General features: G+C 42.6%; 1 protein-coding gene across 5 annotated transcripts in view; it reads right to left on the reverse strand.

Moving 5' to 3' along the window:
* The window catches only part of pdzd2 (PDZ domain containing 2), a 111,503-nt gene extending 104,310 nt beyond the window's left edge, over positions 1 to 7,193 (reverse strand). For 4 of the 5 annotated variants that reach the window (XM_077561871.1, XM_077561872.1, XM_077561870.1 and 1 more), the window contains exon 1: positions 6,847 to 7,191. The gene's annotated coding sequence lies outside the window, so the exon portion shown is untranslated. Of the gene's footprint in view, positions 1 to 6,846 lie in introns of all 5 variants that reach the window. The other variant, XR_013293507.1, reaches the window with a different exon arrangement.
* Positions 7,194 to 8,233: the final 1,040 nt, after the last annotated feature.

Raw genomic sequence — 8,233 nt, forward strand, 5'->3', positions numbered from 1 at the left:
TTGATTCGCATCCGCATCTAACCGCAGGGTTTTTCCTGGCTCAAATTGAAGCAGAGATGGTACCATCTTGACTATGGGCGACTACCAATGCCAATACCAGTCTTATTTTAATGTATTGATACTCACTCCAGTGTCCTCCTGCAGCTATTTTACAATCAGGAACTAGAAATTAGAAATCATATGACCACAAAGTTGCCATTAATTTCATGCAATGTTGAGGAAAAATAATATATTGGGGTATATAGGTATATATAGTTTCAACGCCCATCTCCGGCAGAGCTTCTCCATTGTCCCAGGGGAGGCGGGGTACATTGAGTCCGAGTGGACCATGTTCCGCGCTTCAATTGTCGAGGCGGCCGATCGGAGCTGTGGCCGTAAGGTGGTTGGTGCCTGTCGTGGCGGCAATCCTCGAACCCACTGGTGGACACCAGCGGTAAGGGATGCCGTCAAGCTGAAGAAAGAGTCCTATCGGGCCTTTTTGGCCTGTGGGACTCCGGAGGCTGCTGACGGGTACCGGCTGGCCAAGCGGAATGCGGCTTTGGCGGTCGCTGAGGCAAAAACTCGGACATGGGAGGAGTTCGGTGAGGCCATGGAAAACGACTTCCGGACGGCTTCGAGGAAATTCTGGTCCACCATCCGGCGTCTCAGGAGAGGAAAGCAGTGCACCGTTAACACTGTGTATAGTGGAGACGGGGTGCTGTTGACCTCGACTCGGGACGTCGTGAACCGGTGGGGAGAGTACTTCGAAGACCTCCTCAATTCCACCAACACGCCTTCCTTTGAGGAAGCAGGGTCTGGGGACTCTGAGGTGGGCTCCCCTATCTCTGGGGTCGAAGTCGCCAGTGGTTGGAAAGCTTCTCGGTGGCAGGGCCTCGGGGGTGGATGAGATCCGCCCGGAGTTCCTAAAGGCTCTGGATGTTGTGGGGTGGTCGTGGTTGACACGTCTCTGCAGCATCGTGTGGACATCGGTGACGGTGCCTCTGGATTGGCAGACCGGGGTGGTGGTTCCCCGTTTTAAGAAGGGGGACCGGAGGGTGTGTTCCAACTTTAGAGGGATCACACTCCTCAGCCTCCCAGGTAAGGTCTATTCAGGGGTGCTGGAGAGGAGGGTCCGTCGGGAGGTCGAATCTCGGATCCAGGAGGAGCAGTGTGGTTTTCGTCCAGGCCGTGGAACAGTGGACCAGCTCTACACCCTCAGCAGGGTCCTCGAGGGTGCATGGGAATTCGCCCAACCAGTCCACATGTGCTTTGTGGACTTGGAGAAGGCGTTTGACCGTGTCCCTCGGGGACACTTCTGTGGGGGGTGCTTCGGGAGTATGGGTTACCGAGCCCCCTGATACGGGCTATTCGGTCCCTGTACGACCGATGTCAGAGTCTGGTCCGCATTGCCGGCAGTAAGTCGAATTTGTTTCCTGTGAGGGTTGGACTCCGCCAAGGTTGCCCTTTGTCACCGATTCTGTTCATAACTTTTATGGACAGAATTTCTAGGCGTAGCCAAGGCGTTGAGGGGGTCCGGTTTGGTGGCCTCAGCATTGCATCTCTGCTTTTTGCAGATGATGTGGTGCTGTTGGCTTCTTCAAGCCGTGACCTCCAGCTCTCACTGGAGCGGTTCGTAGCCGAGTGTGAAGCGGTTGGGATGAGGATCAGCACCTCCAAATCCGAGACCATGGTCCTCAGTCGGAAAAGGGTGGAGTGTCCTCTCCGGGTCGGGGAGGAGGTCCTGCCCCAAGTGGAGGAGTTCAAGTAACTTGGGGTCTTGTTCACGAGTGAGGGTAGGTTAGAGCGGGAGATCGACAGGCGGATCGGTGCAGCGTCTGCAGTGATGCGGACACTGTATCGGTCCCTTGTGGTGAAGAAGGAGCTGAGCCGAAAGGCAAAGCTCTCGATTTACCGGTCGATCTACGTTCCTGTCCTCACCTATGGTCACGAGCTGTGGGTCGTGACCGAAAGAACAAGATCCCGGATACAAGCGGCCGAAATGAGTTTCCTCCGCAGGGTAGCCGGGCTCTCCCTTAGAGATAGGGTGAGAAGCTCGGTCATCCGAGAGGGACTCAGCGTCGAGTCGCTGCTCCTCCACTTTGAGAGGAACCGCTTGAGGTGGCTCGGGCATCTGGTTCGGATGCCTCCTGGACGCCTCCCTGGGGAGGTGTTCCGGGCATGTCCTACCGGCAGGAGGCCCCGGGGACGACCCAGGACACGCTGGAGAGACTATGTCTCTCGGCTGTCCTGGGAACGCCTTGGGGTCCCGTCGGATGAGCTGGCTGAAGTGGCTGGGGAGAGGGAAGTCTGGGCTTCCCTGCTAAAGCTGCTGCCCCCGCGACCCGACCCCGGATAAGCGGAAGAAGCGGACGGACGGGTATATACTGTAGGTCCTTCTTTAAAATCATCTGTCATTTTTGGGTGGGGAATTTTATTTACTAGTGGTATCGGTATTTGGTATCAGTATCAGTGACTACTTAAGAGTTGAGTATTGGTCTGAAAAGAGTGGTATCAAACATCCAACCATGCACCATGACGTGCATGTATTCTGTAAATTAACTGACTCGCTTCATTTTTTCCAGGCAACATATACTCACATGTTCCAATAATAATAGTTAATAACAATAGTTCCAATAAGAATATGACTATTATCATGTTAAAAAATTAATTCATTAAAACAGTTCTGCCATAACATTTCCAGAGTGGGAAGTATCGGCCACTGTTTTTTTTCTCCAGGATTCAAAATATGAATTTCTGTTCATGTGCTCGAATCCAGCCTTTACTTCTTTTTTTTCAGTTTGAATCCCAATTGTGTCGTACGCTAGCTAACACAACACTACATGAGCATGACGCGACTCCACCCCTTTCCACCCCCAAGAAACTGTGTCGTGGTCGCCCAGAACACTTCACACTGCAAGGAAGATAAAAGCTGAAAGGCACAGTTCCGATTCAATACCTATACATTGGCTTCAGTATCTGCCAATACCGATCCATACTAAATTGTCTTTGCACATGTCCGGTCCGGCAGCTCCGTCACTGACAACTTCCTGCCATGTCTCGTGTGATTGCGCACAATAATGTGGCATTAAAAACAATGACAAACACACAGAACGTGTGCTCAACAAAGAAGCAGAAAGAGAGGTGGACTTCCATTGACCGAACTCACCGTCCACTCCCACAGCTTCTGCTATGACGTTCCTTGCAACATCCATTTTTAGGTTGTCCAAAAGAAAGGATGTGCCTTGTCATATATAATCCACCTCCATTATAAATCTCACCTCGTCCATGTTCGCTGGTATTTAAACAGATAAGCATTATGACGTTTTGCTGTCATGATTGCGAAATAGGATCTGGCGAGTATTTTATTCTGAAAAGTAACCGGATTTTTTTATTTTGAAACTGCGTCGGTCTTCCTGTCCCGCTCCATGTGTTATGTGCTAGTTTGCCATTTGACGGATGTCGATGGATGTGTCGTCCGGCAAAAATTGAAAATAGGTCTATCCGTGCGGCGGGCTCCGACACGACGCAGCTGGTCCGCAGTCGATCCGCAGAGCATACGCAGCCGGTGTAATTTAAACAAGCTGATAGAATGGAAACGAATCGGCTGCACCGCCGGAGCGGAGACGCAACGCACACGCATGCGGTGTTAACCCGGAGTGAGTGCCTGATATTGCTCAACACAGCTGGAGCTCGGCAGCAACGTATTTTAACTGCAGTACGAAGCGTTGTGCCATTGTGGAGGCGCTATATCAACAGCAATGCACCGAAAAGACCTGAAGCAACAACCGAAGAAGAAACAGACCTTTTTTTTTTTACTTTATTGTACCGAAGAAGAAACAGATCATGGAGAAACCGTTGCACACGCCCATTTCCTGGTTGCGAAGCATGGGTGGCGCACTCAAGCCATCGCGAAAGTCATAAAAACACAGTATATACAATGAATTTAATAGTTTTTTACAACAACGCTGAACTGTATTTACAATTTAATATGTAGTAGTAGATGACTTAAATAGCCCCCAAAAACGTATAAATATATTCTATTTAAAATGTTTTAAGGGTCCCTAAGATTTATTTGTACAATTTGTTTTAATGTTTTTTATGCTACAGCATACAGAAGGCTTTGATGCAGCCTCTCAACTGCAAACGATTGAAGAAATGGTAGTTATTACACAAACAGCCAGCATGTGGCAGCAGAGAAAAAGAGATCAACCAGGGGCTATGTTGAAAAAAAAAGCAAATTTCTCACAATTCTAAATAGATTTGTAAATAATGATGAAATTTAGCTATATTCTAATGCTAATTGCTGCAAAACGGAAACAGATAGAAATATTTTGGTAGGTTCCATGTTTTTATAGCAATATAACACAATATTCTGTGGGCCTTGCAAAATCAGTCAAAATCCAGTAAAACAGCCGGAAGTGAAGGGGATTAATTGCTTCTGTGAAAATGGCTGGGAGTGAATGTTAATATACAATATTTTTCACTTATCTTTTACTATTACTATAGGAATTATTATTTTTCTTTTGTTACTTATTATAGTTATCTTATTGGTGCATTTGTCAAAAATAACGTGTGACCGACTAATAGTATATATTTAAAAAATATATATTTAATTGGCCAAATTATGATATGTGAGGCATCGGACCAAGCCAGCGATATACGGGGATAGTGCTGGTTCTGGTAGGGCCACCGCAATTTGTTTTTTGGCCACCACCTGAAAAGGCTTAACGTAGAACCCTGCATTATTTTCAGTTTTGTGACGATACGACTTGGAAATAATGACCACATTTCATATCAAAGGGTCGGGCTACCTGGAAAATTGTCGGGCTGCCTCATTTTCCCATGTTAGGAACCCTGCTGGCTCCTTAGCCTGGCTGGCTAAATCTCAGGCCTGCTATTATTGGAACATGGGAGTATTATATGTTGCCTGTAAAAAATTAAAGTGAGTCAGTTAATTTACAGAATACATTCACATCATGACGCATGATCAGGATTAGGGATGTTCGATACCACTTTTTTTCAGACCGATACTCAACTCTTCAGTAGTCAACGATTCTAATACCGATACCGATACCACAAGTAAATAAAATTCCCCACCCAAAAATGACAGATGATTTTTAAAGAAAGACCTATATACCCCAATATATTATTTTTCCTTTACATTGCATGAAATGAATGGCAACTTTGTATTCATATAATTTCTCATTTCTAGTTCCTGATCGTAAAACCGATATCTTCAAATAAGACTGGTATTGGTAATTGTTGTATTAATGTATGTATATATTCATGACATTAATGTATTAATTAATTGGTATTAATGCATGAACTGAAGCAATATACTTTAATTGAGTCATGTACTCCTGTGATACAACATTGCCTTACATCACTACACAAAGACAAAAAACCTCTTTGCCTCCCTTTTAAATCTTCAGCTAATAAGGGCCTATAACTACTAGCTAGTATACTACTAGCTATAGTAATATGCTCCATGTTCATAGTAACCACAAGTAATTTTACATTTTCCTCTCTAACATCCTCAGGTCTCATACACTTCATTCAAGCCCATCATAGTTACCAACACTTTCCTCGGCTGCTAGCCAGTCAAGAGGCTACTATACTCCATAGTAAGGTAAGGTGTATGTTGACTTTCATTTTGAGTTTCATAATTGCTTGAAAAACTGAAAATACAAAATGTTGTAATTAGTTTTTGTGTATTAGGTGTAGCCACAATAAAACACCAATCATGTGTTGTTATCCTATCCCAAAATTGTTTTAACAAAAAAAAAAATAAATAAATAAAAATTACTGTTGTTCAGATACCGTTTTTTGGCCCCCGATACGATTCAGATACCCAGCTTTGCAGTATCGGCCAATGCCGATACCATACCGATACCAAGTTGTTTTTTCTCAAAATTAAAAAGCTGTCCTGCCATTGGTTCAGAGCATTTAAGGGCCAATAGGATATCTTTGCTCGGCATACAGTGAACATGTCACACATCAGTGAATGTCGTGCATGAGCAAGACACAAGATGCTGCATCCAAAGTCCTATATTAGCGTCAGAATTAATGGTATCGACATGTTACTTGTTAGTACTCATCGATACCGATACCACTGTTTTAATGCAGGGGCCTCTGCCGATACCAGTATCGGTATCGGAACAACACTAATAAAAATGTAATTTCAAGTTTTGGTAGAAAATGTAATTTCGTGTTCATGTAGAAACATAAGTTGTTCCCAACTTCTCTGTTCAATTGGAATTGCTGATGTGGTTCCTGAATTTGGTCGAGTAGTATTGTTTTAGCCTGGGTGGCTACAAATAATAATAATAATAATAATAATAATAATAATAATAATAATAATAATAATAATAATAATAATAATAGTGACGATTCAAGTAATTTATCTTTGACAAATTCTCGTCTCTAACACAACAGTGTTGCTACTTGCGCACATCGCTTGTGTTCATAGTTTTGGTGTTTGTTTGTTACTTTTTTCAACGGCGTTAATTTATCTCATGTATTTGTTAGCATCATACATACGCAGGTGGGCTATGGTGAGCAAATGAATATAAATATTGCAGTGCAGCCTGACGCGACAAAGAAAAACAATACAGAAGATTAATGTTGCAGTTCATCAATTAAATCCTATTTACAGAATTCTTGCGGAATGAAGCATGTTAGGACAGAAGCGTTAGCACGCCTTAGGCTGGGACCTAAACATACATTTGAACAGTATTAATTGTTGACAGAGAAGCAAGAACGAACTGTCACATGTCAATTGCTCTGCAATTGGACGACTGATTTGGGGGGAGAAAGCCAGACTGCCTTGAAAAAAAAGACAACAAGAAAAAGTAGTTTACACTATACCTTGGGCTGCATGGCGATGAATTTCGAAGCCGAGTGTCCATTCCTGTTGTGGAAAGCTCATGTTCGCGTAGGGAAAAAAACACTTTTCGCGTCAAACTGCCGGTAGACAAATACCGATTTCACGTGTTGGAAAATAGCTCCGGACGCCAAAATCTTAGTCAAAATAAAACATTATTCCCGACGTCAATAACTCCTCTCGGAAACAAGAATCAACCTGTAAGATTCAATTGTTGCTTTGCTTCTCGCGTACTGCTTTATCCAAAGGTATGATTAAAATACTTTGGAGAATCAAGCGGCATTTGGCAGCTTCTCTGACCACGACAGGCGGGGCCAAATCACAGACTGCTACGTTGTTATTACCCTGGACTCCGCCTCCCAGACAGTTTCCTCTTGTGTCACGCTAGAAAACTGATGTAAACAAATATATGAACACAATTAAAAAATAGTAATGATCTTATTTGGATCATATGACAGGGTTGCATGCAGTAGAGTGAGACATTCAATCAAGGCTATGTTATAAAAATATGAAAAATAGAAAAGAGGACATAACTTTGATCTTTTGGAAAAATGTTTGATGATGCCAAGTCCACCGTATCATCTGATTTCACAGCTTTATACTTATTCTACCATGCTAAAAAGGTTATGGTAACATGGTTGTGTGCATGTTGTGGGACACATATTGCATGAATAATAATTATAATTTTAATTATCATGTTTATTAAAACAAATTGCCCATTGTTACAAGACAAAGCAATGAAACAATAAAAAAAATGAAAATCAAATTTCATTTTAACCGTTTTATTTAAGATTAATTGGATTTGGTCAGTAGGATGGGTGGGACAAGAGAAAAATGACATTTTAGGTTGTAATCCAGATTTATTTGGTATTTTAAAAACTATTTTCAAGCATTCTCTTCTCTTAGTTTCTAAATAAATTTACTCAGAGACTAAATTTTTCACTATTTTGCATATGGATTATTTAAAATTTGATGGGTGGGAGGTAAAATGTCCTTCAATTCTGGAATGACCCATATAATCTTGGGTACGTAATGTAATGTAATGTATGTTACTTACTGTAAGTATACAAGTAGCCTATGCGTACTTATAGCCTTTTCGACAATTTATTTTCTATTTAATTGTACAGTTTTTAGGTCACGTTTTAGAAAGAAAAAAAAGTTATGCGGTTCTATTTTTCCAGGGGAGAAAAAAAACACAATTTAAGTGTGGATTAACAGAGTGATACAAAATACATGTACAGTATACTGTAAACAATAAACAGACAGTAGAGAGTAGGTATAAGAATGAGACGATACAGATGGTTAATAACTATTTTTTTTGGCCACGGTTCAGTACTTTTTGGTATGTTTTTTGGGTAAATAAAGTTAATT

This window comes from Vanacampus margaritifer, chromosome 3, assembly GCF_051991255.1.
Source record: "Vanacampus margaritifer isolate UIUO_Vmar chromosome 3, RoL_Vmar_1.0, whole genome shotgun sequence".
Lineage (NCBI taxonomy): Eukaryota > Metazoa > Chordata > Actinopteri > Syngnathiformes > Syngnathidae > Vanacampus > Vanacampus margaritifer.